Raw genomic sequence first — 15,844 nt, forward strand, 5'->3', positions numbered from 1 at the left:
ATACTTTCTAGGGAGGTGGTCAAAAGCAGCAACAGCAAACGTCGAAGGCGTTGGGCACCTGCTGAACTTTGGACTGACTGAAAGGGTATTATAACTTTTTCCCCAAAACAATTCCCACTCAGCCGGTCCCACCTATTGCTATTTGCAGGACCATAGGAGAACTAGCAGACAAGAGGAGAAGTGTATATAATATGCAAAATTACAACATCGTGTACCATAGTCACTCTTTATATATGTAGTCCTTTCTAGAACAAATCCAGCTCAAAGGATTTCCATTTTCAAAGCACATGAAATAAAATGCACTAGCATGTGTCAAGTACATTATGGATGCTGAAATGCATATAATGTGGTTGCAAATAGAAACATAACCTCAAAACATCAGTAAGTAGTAGCGCTACCTCAATCGAGCTATTTTCCTAGTGTATGCCTATTTTCTAAGTATCGTTTTTCCGGTACTCGACAAACACGTCGTTTCATGAGTGCGAGAAAGAAAATACTCGGAAACCACAAGACACACGACAAGCATGGGCCTTCACTAAGTGGCACAAAGAAAAAGACTCGGCAAAGAGAAAACACACGGCAAAAGCTGAATAGGGCACTTGGCAAATCCCAGAGATATGTGCCCTTTACCGCCGCAAATGACGGCATTGTAGCGGCAAGTCGTAGCTTGCCAAGTGTCAACAGATAGACACTTGGCAAAGAATATTCTTTTCTTTTTTACATCCAAAAATGTTTGCTGGGTGCCTGTCACAGAGCACTCAGTAAACCTGTTTTTCTTTTTTCCCTTCTTTTTTCCTTTCTTATCTTATCTTATCTTTTCTTTCTTTCTTTCTTCTTAGGTCACATTTGCATGCAAAGTGTCAGGACCCCGGTCCTAAGTCACACTGATCTAGCATGTAACACATCATATCACTTTGCGGCCTCACGCATGGTATTCCCACGGGTGCCACCTTACCTAGCCCGGGACCGTATGCGCCTTTTGGTTCACGTATATGATAGTGTCGCTAGCATCCATTTGACAAAGAACCCAGGCCGACATTACTAGTCATGAACCCAAAGTGACACTAAGTTACGGTGACAGGCATACATGAACCAACATCGAGCATGTCGGTCAGCAGTGTGCGAATCCGGGCTGTAGCATTGGGCTAACAAGACTCTGGTGAACCGGGCTGTAGCAGGCTAGGTAGGACTCCGGATGTCACCGCGTGACATTTCCCCGAAGGGACAGACATAGGAACGAAGTGAATCACATGCCGGCCAGTCAAGTGTTCCGGAGCAGTAGTGCTGGGCTAGCAGGACCCCGGTGAACCGGGCTGTAGCGGACTACTATGGCTCATAGAAGCACAACACTATATTTCCCCATAAGAGAGGCTACCAAGGATAAACAACTAGGTTGTTGGATCCCACACATACCAAGCATTTCAAATCATACGCACAATATGCTCGATATGTGTAAATACAACATGGCATCACAACAAGACTCTACGACTCAAAGTATTTATTCATTAGGCTCCGAAGAGCCAAGCACTATAAACATGGGTCTCATGACCCCAACATACAGAGCATACAAGCAACAAGCACATGCGGAAGCTTAACATGTCTGAGTACAGACATCTACAAATGAAAAGGCTGAGAATCCTGACTATCTACCAGATCCTACCGAGGGCACAAGATCATAGATAAGGTATCAAGCTAAACGTCGAAGTCCACACGAAACTACTAGCGAGACTGACGTCTCTCTACAAAACATAAAATAGGCAAACGTGAGTACAAATGTACCCAGCAAGACTTACATCAGAACTATCTACATATGCATCGGTATCAATAAAGGGAGTGGTGGAGTTTAACTGTAGCAAGCCAGCTTTGACTTGCTGGTTATCCTGAACTACGACTACAAGTAACTCTTTTGAGGTGGCGCACATGAGTCCACATATTCACCAATCAATACACCACTATGGATCCGCTCCCGTCTCCCTACGAGAATGCCATCCATAGCACTCACGCTTATCTTGTGCATTTTAGAGTATCCACTTTCACTTGTCTATGAACTGTATAGGCAACCAAGTAGTCCTTTACCGCGGACGCGGCTATTCGAATAGATGATGTTAACCCTGCAGGGGTGTACTTCTTCATACACGCTCTCACCACTTACCGTCGTTTAAACGACATGTACTCGGCAACCTTCAAGTGGAAGCCCAACAAGCGTGTCGGCCATGGCCTACCTAAACACTCAAGTCTCTAGTCCAGGTTTATCGCCTATCCAGGTTCCATCCGCAGGGAGTCCGGCCGAGGTTTCCAAATACGGCCTCGAACGATGTGTACAGGGTTCCGAGACACCAAACGGGCGCCCGGCATGCCCGGCCACGGTGTATCGACCGCATCATAGCCCACCCCTAGGGTCAGCGCTACGGGCGGCCGCCAACACATATCCTATAAACACCAAAAACTAGTTGCAACTCGTGGACAGAGGACTAGGGTGGTTAAGAAGCCGAGAGGGTCAATTAAGGATCCCAATGCATGGTAGTAGATGTTTCTTAAATCACACATACAGATCTCGGTGCTTAAGGACTGTTCCAATGAAACAACCCACCATGTACTCCTACATGGCCTCTCATCGATAGCTTTACCAAATCGTGTTCAACACACTTAGCTCACACATAGTAGGACATGTTCACAACTTTCCAATTCATCCCCGATGAATCATACCTGACACAACTCTAAGTAATAGCAGGCATGACAAACAAGCATGAATGAGTAGGCACATCAGGGCTGAAACAACCCCTACTCATGCTAGTGGATTTCATCTATTTACTATGGCAATGACAGGTCATGCAGAGGAAAAGGGGTTCAGCTACCGCAGCATGTAACAGTTGAATCGATGTTGTCCTAATACGGTAAAAGAGAGTGGGATTGTATCGGAATGAGCAAGGGGGTTTTGCTTGCCTGGCACTTCTGAAGATAGTATAGTTCTTCATCAGTTTCATCGATCTCATTGTCGGAAACATCGTCTACCAAGGGGGAACAACCACCGGCAAACACAGAAAGAACACAATCAATGCAATGCACAATATGATGCATGATCATGACATGTCAACATGTTGTGATTTGAGCTAATGCAGCTAAGAACAGAAGGGTTTGAGTTGATTTGAACCAAAGGTTCAAATTCAAATTCAAACTAAGAACTTACAAAGTGCATTATCATGTTTTTATCTAAACAGCAAGGTTAAGTTGTTTAAACATGCATGAAACCAGTACAGATAGATATATTAGATTTTTATGATCATTTTTCATATATAAATTTGTTTGATCTGGAGTTACGGTTGAATTACTATGAATTTAGAAGTTTGGGGCATTTTCTGGAATTTCCTGAATTAATTTAAATCCAGAATATGAGTTATTGCGTCAGCACTGCGTCACTGTGACGTCAGCTAGTCAACTGGGCGCCTCCAGGTCAAACCTGACCAGTAGGGCCCACTAGTCAGTGACACATAGTCAGCTACAGATGCTGACATGTGGGACCTGGTCAAAGCTGACTTGGCCAAGTCAAAGTTGACAAGCGGGGCCCACTGAAATTAGTGCTAATCTAATAGAGAGTTAAACTAATTAGTTTAGGCATTGGGCCCACATGTAAGTGGGTCAGGAGGTTAATTAGTGGGTGATTTGTGCTAACTAGGTGGTCACATTGACAGTCGCCAGAGTCTCGCCGGCGGTGACCTCGAACCGCGGCGGAGTTCGCTCAGAACTCACCAGAGGCGACGGATCGATGCGCCAGGGACACCAGAGGATAGCCCGTGCCCGTGCGCATCTAGGGAGAACAACAGGAGGTGCGGGGGTGGCCAGAGTTCGCTAGAGTGGAACCCGCGGCGGCTGCCGGAGTTTGGGGCTGGTGCGGGTTAGCGCTGCGGTGTGCTAATGAACGAGGCGAAGGTCTAGCGGGGCACTACGCGTTGCGGGGAGCAAGCTGGATTCGCCGGGGTGACCATTTGGGCACCGGAGCTGCGCCGATGATGATCTCAAGCGGCGGCGGCTATGGTCGTCAAGGGGGCGACGTCTATGGCTCGAAATCGAAGGGGAGGAAGGAGGGGATCCACGCAGGAGCTCACAGCGGTTTGTTCGGTGGCCTCAGCGAGCTCGGGGAAGCGTCGGAGCGGGCGCACGGTCGCCGGCGATCTTAGTGGCCCGAGGTTGAAGAAGACGGTGGTGAGGGCATTCGGCGGCGTCCAGCGTCGCTTGGCTTGGCGAGGAGGTCGAGGACGAGGTAGCCGAGCTACTGGGCACGTCGAGGTGTCGAGGGGAGGCTCTGGGTGCGGCAACGGTGAGCGGTGGCGACGAGCTCCGCTCGGGCTGCGTGGGAGAGAGAGCAGAGGAGGGGAAAGGGGGAGAGGGAGAGGCAGTGAGGGTTGCGGGGCGCCTCCAGACGCGTTGGGTAGGCTCGGGGCGCCTCGGTGGTAAGCAGGAGGTGGCCAGGGGTGGCTGCGCCCGTCGACACGCAGTAGCTCCTACTGGCGCCGGGAAGAAGACGACAGGGCAGCGCCTGGTGGCCTGGGCCGAAACGGCAGCAGGCCAACAGTGCCAGGTAAGGTCCAGGTGAGGTTTCTTTTCTCTATTATTTTTGTTGTTCTATTTTCTGTAATTGTGTTTGGCTTTATTAAAAATGCCAGGGTATTTCCAAAAATCAAGAAACTGCTCAATGTCACTGTTTGGAATATTTCCAACAGCAAACATTTCAGTTTGTGATTATTTGAGCATTTAAAATATTATTAGCAATTAAATGCCCAAATGCAAATACTATATAATTCGATTCAAAAATCCAGAATGGGCTAGAAAATGTGCACCATTTTTGGGAGAGGTTCGAGACCAATTCAAAAATGATGAACTTTTGTGAAGGGCATTTTGGGATCATTGAAATGTTTTTCAGTTGAACCTAGTATTTTCAGGGGGGGTGCTGGGTTTGTTGATCCCCACTTCAGGTTTAAGAGAAATTTAAACATGATGCAACACAAGACTAGCTAACCAGAGCAGACCAGAACTAGGGATGTGACAACTCACCCCCACTAGACAAGAATCTCGTCCCGAGATTCAAGCGTAGGGTAAGATGGAAGGGGGGACACAAACTATCACAAACTTCTCGATCCAATTGCCCTCATCGAAGATGTTGATTCATTGCTTCAAATTGATCTTGTCGTCTTTGCTTTCGGGTTCTTCATCCAACACGATGACGACAGAAGAAACTCTATAGGGATCGATCTTCTTGAAGATCGAGTAACTCACGATCAACTAACGGAATGAGATGTTGAACATCTCTCAAGCTAAGAAACGAAACATACATCAAGAGGGATGGAGTGGAACAGAGAATGAGGATTCATGTTGATAAGCACAACTCCACACTGAATAAGATGGTGCATGGTTTCAAAGTCACGAGGAGTTAATTGCCATGACTCCATAACAGGGCACCATAGGGAAAGTGGCTCATAGAATTATTCCCTTAAGTGGCAAAAAGAATTACTTTTGACAGATAAATCATTGAAAATCTTCATACCAGCCCAAGGCAATTTGCAATCGATTACTTGAAGGAGTTCGGAAGAATGGCATATACCGACTAGAATGGATGATGTGGACTACCTTGTTGAAGACAACAAAATGGATGATTTTGCTTATCATCGAAAATGGACGGGACCCAAGGTAGAATGGCACAATGGCGGTGCAAGCTGGGAACAAAATACAAATGCTGGGAATGTTCCAACCATCATATTTGCCTGAGATTCAGATCTGGTTGGTGTCAGGATATTCCAGACTCATCATGTCTGAAAGGAAGGATTGCAACACAAATCGATCAGATAACGTTGCGAGATTCTCGGGAGATGAACTACGATAGCAAGCTCCAAAACGTGAGCTGGTTCTGCTACACACATGTGAACACGTTGTCCCAGAAAGCATGACCACATAGTAGTCTTACAATATAACACTACCGAGTTCTGGTTGGGAACCATCATCGAGGATATCGAAGCCCTTGCATAAGTCCGGATCCTAAGAACGAACTTCTTCTCCTTGAACAGATCAATCAGTGGCTTGGTGTGCTAGTGAGGGAGTCCTGGATTAGGGGGTTTCCGGACAGCCGGACTATATTCTTTGGCCAGACTGTTAGACTATGAAGATACAAGATTGAAGACTTCGTCTCGTGTCTGAATGGGACTCTAATTGGTGTGGAAGGCAAGCTAGGCAATACGGATATGCATATCTTCTCCTTTATAACCGACCTTGTGTAACCCTAGCCCTCTCCGGTGTCTATATAAACCGGAGGGTTTTAGTCCGTAGAACAACATACAATGATACCATAGTCTAGCTTCTAGGGTTTAGCCTATCTGATCTCGTGGTAGATCTACTCTTGTACTACCCATATCATCAATATTAATCAAGCAGGACGTAGGGTTTTACCTCCATCAAGAGGGCCCGAACCTGGTTAAAACTTCGTGTCCCCTGCCTCCTGTTACCATCCGCCTAGACGCACAGTTCGGGACCCCCTACCCGAGATCCGCCAGTTTTGACACCGACATTGGTGATTTCATTGAGAGTTCCTCTGTGTCGTCGCCGTTAGGCTTGATGGCTCCTTCTATCATCGCTAGCGATGTAGTCCAGGGTGAGACTTTTCTCCCCGGACAGATTTTTGTATTCGGCGGCTTTGCACTGTGGGCCAATTCGCTTGGCCATCTGGAGCAGATTGAAAGCTACGCCCCTGGCCATCAGGTCAGGTTTGGAAGCTTAAACTACACGGCTGACATCCGCGAAGACTTGATCTTCCACGGATTCGAGCCTCTTCCTTGTGCGTCACGCGGTCATGATGAGTACGATTTAGCTCTACCATCCGACAGTGTTCAGGAGATCGCACCGGCAGCCGCTCCGACCCTCAATTCGGAGCCAATTGCACCGTCCATTGACGGGTGGATGGACCCCGCCATGGAGGCCTTACCCTCATCGGCGATCGAGCCGAACATTGACCTTACTCTACACGAGAGCCGTGTTGACAAAATGTCGGATCTCTCTCCACCCACGGACTCCGAACCACCTGCACCCGTTCCTAGCGAATCCGATGGGGCTCCGATCATGGAGTTTACCTCCGCGGATATTTTTCAGCACTCACCCTTTGGCGACATACTGAACTCGTTAAGGATTGGGATGCAGACGACAAAGAAATTCGTGGCTTGCCCACCATCCACTTAGTAGCCACTATCGATGACTTAACCGACTGTCAGGCCCCCGATTCCAAGTCACATCGATCTAGCCGGTAACACCTCATATCACTTTGCGGCCTCACGCACGGTATCCCACGAGTGTCGCCTTACCATGGCCAGGGACCGTTTGCGCCTTTTGGCTCACGTATATGATAGTGTCTCTAGCATCCATATGACAGAGAACCCGGGCCGACATGGCTAGTCATGAACCCAAAGCGGCATAGACCTACGGAGACAGGCATACATGAATCACATCGAGCATGTCGGTCATCAGCGATTGATTCCGGGCTGTAGCACTGGGCTAACAGGACTCCGGGGAACCCGGGCTGTAGCATGCTAGGCAGGACTCCGGAAGTCACAGCGTGACATTTCCCCGAAGGGACAGACATAGGAACGAAGTGAAACACATGCCGGCCAGTCAAGTGTCCTGAACAGTAGTGCTAGGCTAGCAGGACTCCGGTGAACCGGGCTGTAGCAGACTACTATAGCTCGAGGAACACTAGACTACATTTCCCCATAAGAAAGGCTGCCAAGGATAAACAACTAGATTGTCGGATCCCACTCATACCAAGCATTTCAATCATACACACAATATGCCCGATATGAGTACATACAACATGGCATCACAACAAAACTCTACAACTCAAGTACTTTATTTAAAGGCTCCAGGGAGCCATACATAACATGTTCATACAGATAGGGGTCACATGACCCGACACTCAAGTCATACAAACATACAAGCACATGCGGAAGCAACTAGTCTGAGTATAGACTCTAGAAAGAAAGAAGGCTTCTCGAAGCTTGTCTATCTACATAGGGCCCTCCATGGCCAGGATCACCACCTGGGTGGCTAGTCACTCGTCGACGTCAAGGTCTACGTAGAACCCATCGGAGGGGGCCGTGTTGTTGTCTGAAAACAGTAATTAAGCAAACACGAGTACAAAGGTACTCAGCAAGTCTTACATCAGAACCTACTATACATTCTTATTCTCAAGAAGGTGGTGGGGTTAATGCAGCAAGCCAGCTTTGACTCTTGGCTAAGCTATCCTACGGAACTTAACCAGTAAAATAGTTTTCGCACACGAGTCCACTACTCACCAACACAATACTCCACTGGGGATCCTCCCTCGTCATCCTACGAGAGGGCCATCCTCGGTACTCACACTTATCTTGAGTCTTTTATTAGTACCCATTAACTTGTCTATGAACTGTATAGGCAACCAAGTAGTCCTTTACCACGGACGCGGCTATTCGAATAGTTTTATACCCTGCAGGGGTGTACTTCTTCATACACGCTTTCACCACTTACCGCTGTCTACACGACATGTACTCGGCAACCTTCAAGCGGAAGCCCAGCAATGGTGTTGGCCACGGCCTACATAAACACTTAAGTCTCTAGTCCAGGTTTATCGCCTATCCAGGTTCCATCCGCAGGGAGTCCAGCCGAGGTTTCCACATACGGCCCCGAACGATGTGAACAGGGATCCCGAGACACCAAACGAGTGACTCGGTACACCCTGCCACGGTGTATCTACTGCAACATAGCCCACCCCTAGGGTCAGCGCTACGCACGGCCGCCAACACATAACCTACAAACACCAGAAACTATTTGCAACTCCTGGACAGAGTACTAGGGTGGTTAAGAAGCCGAGAGGGTCAATTAAGGATCCCAATGCATGGTAGTAGCTGAATCTTAAATCACACATACAGATCTCAGTTCTTAGGGACGGCCTCAATGAAACAACCCACCATGTACTCCTACATGGCCTCTCATCGATACCTTTACCAAAACATGTTCAACACATCCCTCACATTACCGGCATAAGCATTTCACTCTGGCCCATCACCTAGATGAACCAGACCTGACACAACTCTAAGCATAGCAGGCATAGCAAGGTAGGAATCACATACATGGCTCAATCAACTCCTACACATGCTAGTGGGTTTCATCTAGTTACTGTGGCAATGGCAGGTCATGCAGAGGATAAGGGTTCAACTACCGTAGCACACAGCAGTTTGAATCGCGTTGTTTTAATGCAGTAAACAAGAGCAAAAGCGAGAACATGGGTTTGTATCGGAATGATCAATGGTTGCTTGGCTGATGGAGTGGTAGTGGGATACTGCCCTTCAGTTGGATACTCGTGAATATCCTCGGAGGCAGAACCTACCACGAAGAACACATCGGAACACAATCAACACATGACGATATGCAACAATATGATGCATGCTATGACATGGCAATATGAATGTGTCTTGGCCTAATGCAAGCTATAACAGAAAGGAATGAACTCATTTGAATCAAAGATTCAAATATTAGCTCATTAAACATGGCCTTAATAGTGCATTTCCTTATTCTGCTTAAACAGCAAGGTGAACTTGTTTTTTCATGCATGAAACCATTACAAATGGATAGATTGAATTTTTCTGATCATTTTTCATATATAAATCTTTGCATTTGGAGCTATGGTTGATTTTCTATGATTTTTAGAAGTTTTAACTATTTTCTGGAAATTCCTGAATAAAAATAAATCCAGAAAATGCATTACTGCGTCAGCATTGCGTCATGCTGACCTCAGCAGGTCAAAGGCGCCAGCCGAGGCAAACCTGACTGGTGGGCCCCTTCTGTCAGCCTCTCAGCTAATTAACAGGATTAGATTAACACTAATTAGCTGTCAGTGGGGCCTGGGCCCACATGTCAGTGACTGATTTAATTAAAATTAATTAAAACTAATCCTAAATTAGTTAGCAGACTGGCCCCACCTGTCATAGACTCAGGGGGGTCTACCTGGGCCCACCCAGGAGTCAAACTGGGTCAAACTCGCCGGCGACTCGACGCCGGCAAGGGCCGAGACGGTGGCGTAGCTCGGAAAACGCCCACAGGGCACGGGCGAGGCCGTTCTTGGGCTCGTTGGAGAGCTCTTGTAGTCGCGCATCTAGTGGTGGTGGAGGCCAGGCCTACGGTGGCCGGAGACGACGACGGCGAGCTCCAAGGCGGCGGTCGGAGTTCGGCCATGTGCGGGGAGTGGGCTGCGGCGTGCAAACACGGAAACTGAAGCGCTAGCGAGGCACTACGCGATGCGGCAAGCACGTTGCATAGCACGGGAGGACCAAATGGTCGCCGGAGCGACGCCGGCGACGAGCTCGAGCGGAGACGAGCTTCGGCCATGGTGGAACTATGGCCTAGAGGGTGCAAACGCGTGGGAAAGAAGAGGGGAAAGGCAGCGGAGCTCACAGGGAGGTCGATGAGCAGCTCAGTGGGCTCGGGGGCGACCGGAGCGAGGCGAATCGATGAACGGCGTCCTGCGGGTACCGAGGTTGAAGACGATCCGATGGTGGCGATGCAGGGCCTCCGGCGATGCGTGGCTCGGTGGGGAAGGCGAGGGCGTCGCGGCGGAGCTTCTGGACAAGTCAGAGAGGCAAGGGGGTGACGGAGAGCGCGACTACGGCGGTGAGACGGCGACAAGCTCGTCGGCCATGGTGCGGGAGAGGGTGAGGGAGACGAGGGGAGAGTGAGCGAGGATGAGAGGGGGACGTGGGGGTCGCGTGGCACCCCTAGGCGTCTCCAAGCGTCGGCGGAAGCAGGAGGTGGCCGGCGTGTGGCCGTGGGCGCCGGCCACGCGCTCCGCGTCCTTCTGGCACGCGGAGGACGACGACTGGCAGAGCTAGTAGGCTGGGCCGAGCCAGGTGGCTGGGCCAGCACAGGTAAGGCCCGGGTGGGCTTCCCTCTCTCTCTCTCTCTTTTTATTTGTTTCTGTTTTTCTAATTAATTGCAACTGTTGGGCTTTAAATAAAATACTAAAACGTTTCCAAAAATCCTGAAAATAATTGTGGGCTCTGTTTACATTATTTCCAACAGCAAACATTTATTTCCAGGATTATTTGAGCATTTAAATTATTTTATAGCATTTAAATGCCCAAATTCAAATACTTATGATCTAATTCAATGACCTTCTATTGACCTAGAAAATTGTGCACCAATTTTGCCAGAGGTTTTAACCCAAGACAAGGAGGGTGAACTTTTTAGAAGGGCATTTCAGGTTCATTGAAAATAATTTTAGTAAACCCTAGTTGTTTCCAGGGGGGTGTTGGGGGTTTCAGCTTTCCCCATTTCAAATTTAAGAGAAATTTAACATGATGCAGACTCTAATGCTTGAACTAGCTAGGGTGTGACAACTCACCCCCACTCAAAAGAATCTCGTCCCGAGATTTAGGATCCTCCGGGAAGAAGGTGGGGTACTCAAGTTGAAGACGATCCTCCCTTTCCCAAGTGGCTTCTTTCTCGGAATGGTGTGACCATTGAACCTTGAGAAACTTGATATTCTGACGTCGAGTGGTACGCTCGGCCTGATCAAGGATACGAACGGGATATTCCCGATAGGAGAGGTTATCTTGTAGATCAAGCGTTTCGTGGTCCACTCCACGGATAGGATCCGCGAAGCAACGCCTGAGTTGTGAAACGTGGAAGACATTGTGAACTCTGGAAAGATACGGAGGTAGTTCCAATTGGTAGGCAACTTCTCCTTGTTTGGCAAGAATGCGAAAGGGTCCAATGTAACGAGGGGCCAATTTGCCTTTGATACCGAAATGATGGGTTCCCTTTAACGGAGTAACCCAAAGGTAAGCCTTCTCGTCGACTTCATAAGTCATAGGCTTATGTTTACGATCATATTGACTCTTCTGCTTCATGAATCATATCCGGGCCAAAGAGTTGTCTTTCCCCGGTTTCTGACCAGTTAAGAGGCGTTCGACATTTTCGTCCATAGAGAACTTCGAAAGGAGCCTTGCCCAAGCTGGCTTGATAACTATTGTTATAAGCAAACTCCGCGAATGGAAGGCATTTCTCCCAACTCATTCCGAACGAGATGACAGAAGCTCGGAGCATATCTTCCAGAATTTGATTGACTCGCTCTACTTGACCACTTGATTGAGGATGGAAGGCAGTACTAAAAGAGAGATGAGTTCCCATAGCATTTTGGAAACTTTGCCAAAATCGAGAGGTGAAGAGACTCCCACGGTCTGAGTTAATTTCCAATGGAACACCATGAAGAGACACTATTCGGGAGATGTATAAATCGGCTAGCTGGCTAGCGGTGATACTCTCACGAACAGGTAGAAAGTGGGCTACTTTGGAAAGACGGTCGATCACGATGAAGATGGCATTATTCCCTCTCTTGGTCCAGGGAAACCCAGTGATGAAATCCATACTAATTTTATCCCATTTCCATTCGGGAATAGCCAAAGGTTGAAGAGTGCCAGCAGGCTGTTGATGCTCTGCTTTAACACGACGACAAACGTCGCAATTAGCAATGTATTGAGCGATTTCTCTCTTCATCCTATTCCACTAAAACCTCTGGCGTAGGTCTTGATACATTTTAGTACTACCGGGATGAATGGTGAGAGGGGATTCATGAGCTTCCTTAAGGATCAACTGGCGCAGATGTTGTTTCTTGGGAACCACCAAACGGTTCTCGAAGAAGACAGCACCTCGCTCATCCATGGAGAAACATTTAGCAACTCCGCTAGCGATGTTTTCCTTAATCCGGGATATGCCCTTATCATACAGCTGGGCGGTTATGATTTGATCCATAAGGGTAGGTTTCGCCACCAGGGTGGATAGGAATCCTCGAGGAACAATGTGAAGGTTAAGCTTACGGAATTCCTCATGGAGAGGTGGTTGACTCTGTTGTAACATCAGGTTGTTACAATAGTATTTATGGCTTAGTGCATCAGCCATGACATTGGCTTTGCCCAGGGTGTAAGTTATTCCTAAGTCGTAATCCGAGATCAACTCAACCCAACGTCTTTGCCTGAGATTCAAGTCTGGTTGGGTGAAGATATATTTCAAACTTTGGTGATCGGTGAAGTTCTCGCAATGATTACCGAGGAGGTAATGTCGCCAGGTTTTAAGTGCATGGACTACAGGTGCAAGCTCTAGATCATGTGTGGGACAATTTTCCTCATGTGGGTGTAATTGCCGTGAAGCATAGGCAATTACCTGACGATCCTGCATGAGTATGCAACCTAGTCCTTGTCGCGAGGCGTCGCAATAGATAATAAAGTCCTTGGAGAAATCTGGTGGTACCAGTACGGGAGCAGATGTCAGGCGTCTTTTCAGTTCCTGAAAGCTGAACTCACACTGTGGAGTCCACTCGAACTTTTTATCTTTCTTGAGGAGTTCAGTTAGAGGTTTAGCAACCTTGGAGAAAGTCTCGACGTAGCGGCGGCAATAGCTCGCTAAGCCAAGGAAACTCCGAACTTGCTTGACCGTCTCAGGTGGAGTCCAATCAAGGACGGCTTGAACTCGCTCGGGATTGACAGCAATACCCTTGCCAGAGATTACATGGCCTAGATAGGTCACTTCTGGCAACCAAAATTCACACTTGGAGAATTTGGCATAAAGGCGATGCTCTCGAAGTTTCATCAATACCAGCCTTAGATGTTCGGCATGTTCATCTTCATTCTTGGAGTAGATGAGTATGTCATCGAGGTATACCACGACGAATTTATCCAAGTACTACATGAAAACCGAGTTCATTAACCGAGAGAAGGTAGCTGGGGCATTGGTTAAACCGAAGGACATGACGGTGTACTCGTATTGGCCATAACGAGTAACAAAGGCCGTTTTGGGAATGTCCCCGTTTCTGATTTTGATTTGATGGTAGCCCAACCTCAAATCCATCTTGGAAAAGACTGAGGATCCAGCGAGCTGATCATACAGATCATTAATCCTAGGAAGCGGGTATTTGTTCTTGATGGTGACCAGGTTGACAGGGCGGTAGTACACAACCATTCGATCCGTTCCATCCTTCTTCTTGACGAAGAGGATGGGGCAAGCCCAAGGAGAGGAACTAGGACGGATGAAACCCTTTTTCAAGGACTCATCGAGTTGGTTCTTAAGCTCGGCTAGTTCTAAGGGTGCCATCTTGTAGGGTCTTCTAGAAATTGGCACGGTTCCTGGAACAAGGTCTATCACAAACTCGACATCCCTGTCAGTGGAACACCTGGCAGTTCTTCTACTAAGACATCCGGAAAGTCTCGGACTATCGGAACATCCTCAAGGTCTGGAAGGGGGTTGGCATTTAGGGAGTAAAGCTGGCGCTTGGCCACTCGAGTTAAGACATTGACTGTCTTGCCCGATGGGTGAGTAAGCTGAACGGTTCTAGTGGCACAATCAATCTTAGCGTAATGAGCCGACATCCAGTCCATACCCAAGATGATGTTTATGTCCGTGGACTTGAGAGCTATCAAGGATGCAAGGAAGACAACTCTATCGACAAGAATTTTGTTCCCATGACTTACTCTAGAAGTTTGCCATTTGGAACCCGGAGTTTGAATTACCATGGAAGTGGGCATGTCACAGAATGTCGTGTTATGCAATCGAGCATAGCTCTCGGATATGAATGAATGAGATGCTCCAGTATCGAAAAGAATAGATGTCGGATGGCAGTTAACAAGGAGCGTACCAAGGACGACGTTGGGATCCTCATGAGCCTCCTCGGCTGAAACATAGTTGACATGGCCGCGTGCAGTGGTGGCCGGCTTGGCGTAGAATGTTTTTCCCGCGGGCTTACCACGGCCAACGGACTTTCCAGTTTGATTGGGGTTGTTGTTCTGGGGACACTCTCGGCTATAGTGACCCGGCTCTCCACACTTAAAGCATGTCACCACATTGGGGCGTGGAGCAGCATTAGCAGCGGGGCTACCATAGGGCTTGGGCGGTGCAAATTGCTGGTTGGGACGAGGCGCCTCAAAGGATGGCCTCGGGATGAACCTGGGTGGCAGTGCCGTTCTTGGGATCCACACCCGGCGCTTCTGAGCTGCAGAGCCGGATGAAGAGCCAAAGTCACGGGAGTGCTTGCATGAAGCGTCATAATCAGTCTGGCCTGTCTCAGCACTGATGGCTTTATTGACCAACTTGTGAAAGGAGGTGCACTCGTGCAGACGAAGATCGCGGCGAAGCTCAGGGCTAAGTCCCTTGCGGAACCTTGCTTGCTTCTTAGCGTCCGTAGATACCTCTTCGGGAGCATAGCGTGCCAGATTTCCAAATTCACGACTATAAGCATCCACAATCAGTCTTCCTTGGGTGAAGTTGCAGAACTCCTCCCTCTTGCGATCCATGAGACCTTCCGGAATGTGATGCTTGCGGAAAGCCTCACTGAACTCAGCCCAAGTAGTAACTTGGCCGACCGGGTGCATAGCTTCGAAGTTTTCCCACCAAAGGCTAGCAGGGCCTTCGAGGTGATAGGTAGCATAGGTAACCTTGTCGGCTTCGGCTACATTGGCAGAACGTAGCTTGTGAGTGATGCTGCGAAGCCAGTCATCCGCGTCGAGGGGTTCGACGGAATGGTTAAACTTTGGTGGGTACAGCTTGATAAAGTCATTGATTGACACCAAGTCATTTCGTGGGTGGCGTGCAGTGTTCTGCTCAATCTGCTCTAGCAGGCGGTTAGTCTCACGCTTCTTTATTTCCGCCTCCAGCATTACTTCGGCCAGAGAAGGCGGGTGAGGCAGATTTTCACCTCTAGCTGCACTGGCTTCCCCCTGCTCCGAGGCAGCAGGGTTGCTGCGGGTGTTGACCATCCTAGGAGAAAACAAGACAATGGTTTAGATAAGGA

This window comes from Triticum urartu, chromosome 6 (genome assembly GCF_003073215.2).
Source record: "Triticum urartu cultivar G1812 chromosome 6, Tu2.1, whole genome shotgun sequence".
Taxonomy (NCBI): domain Eukaryota; kingdom Viridiplantae; phylum Streptophyta; class Magnoliopsida; order Poales; family Poaceae; genus Triticum; species Triticum urartu.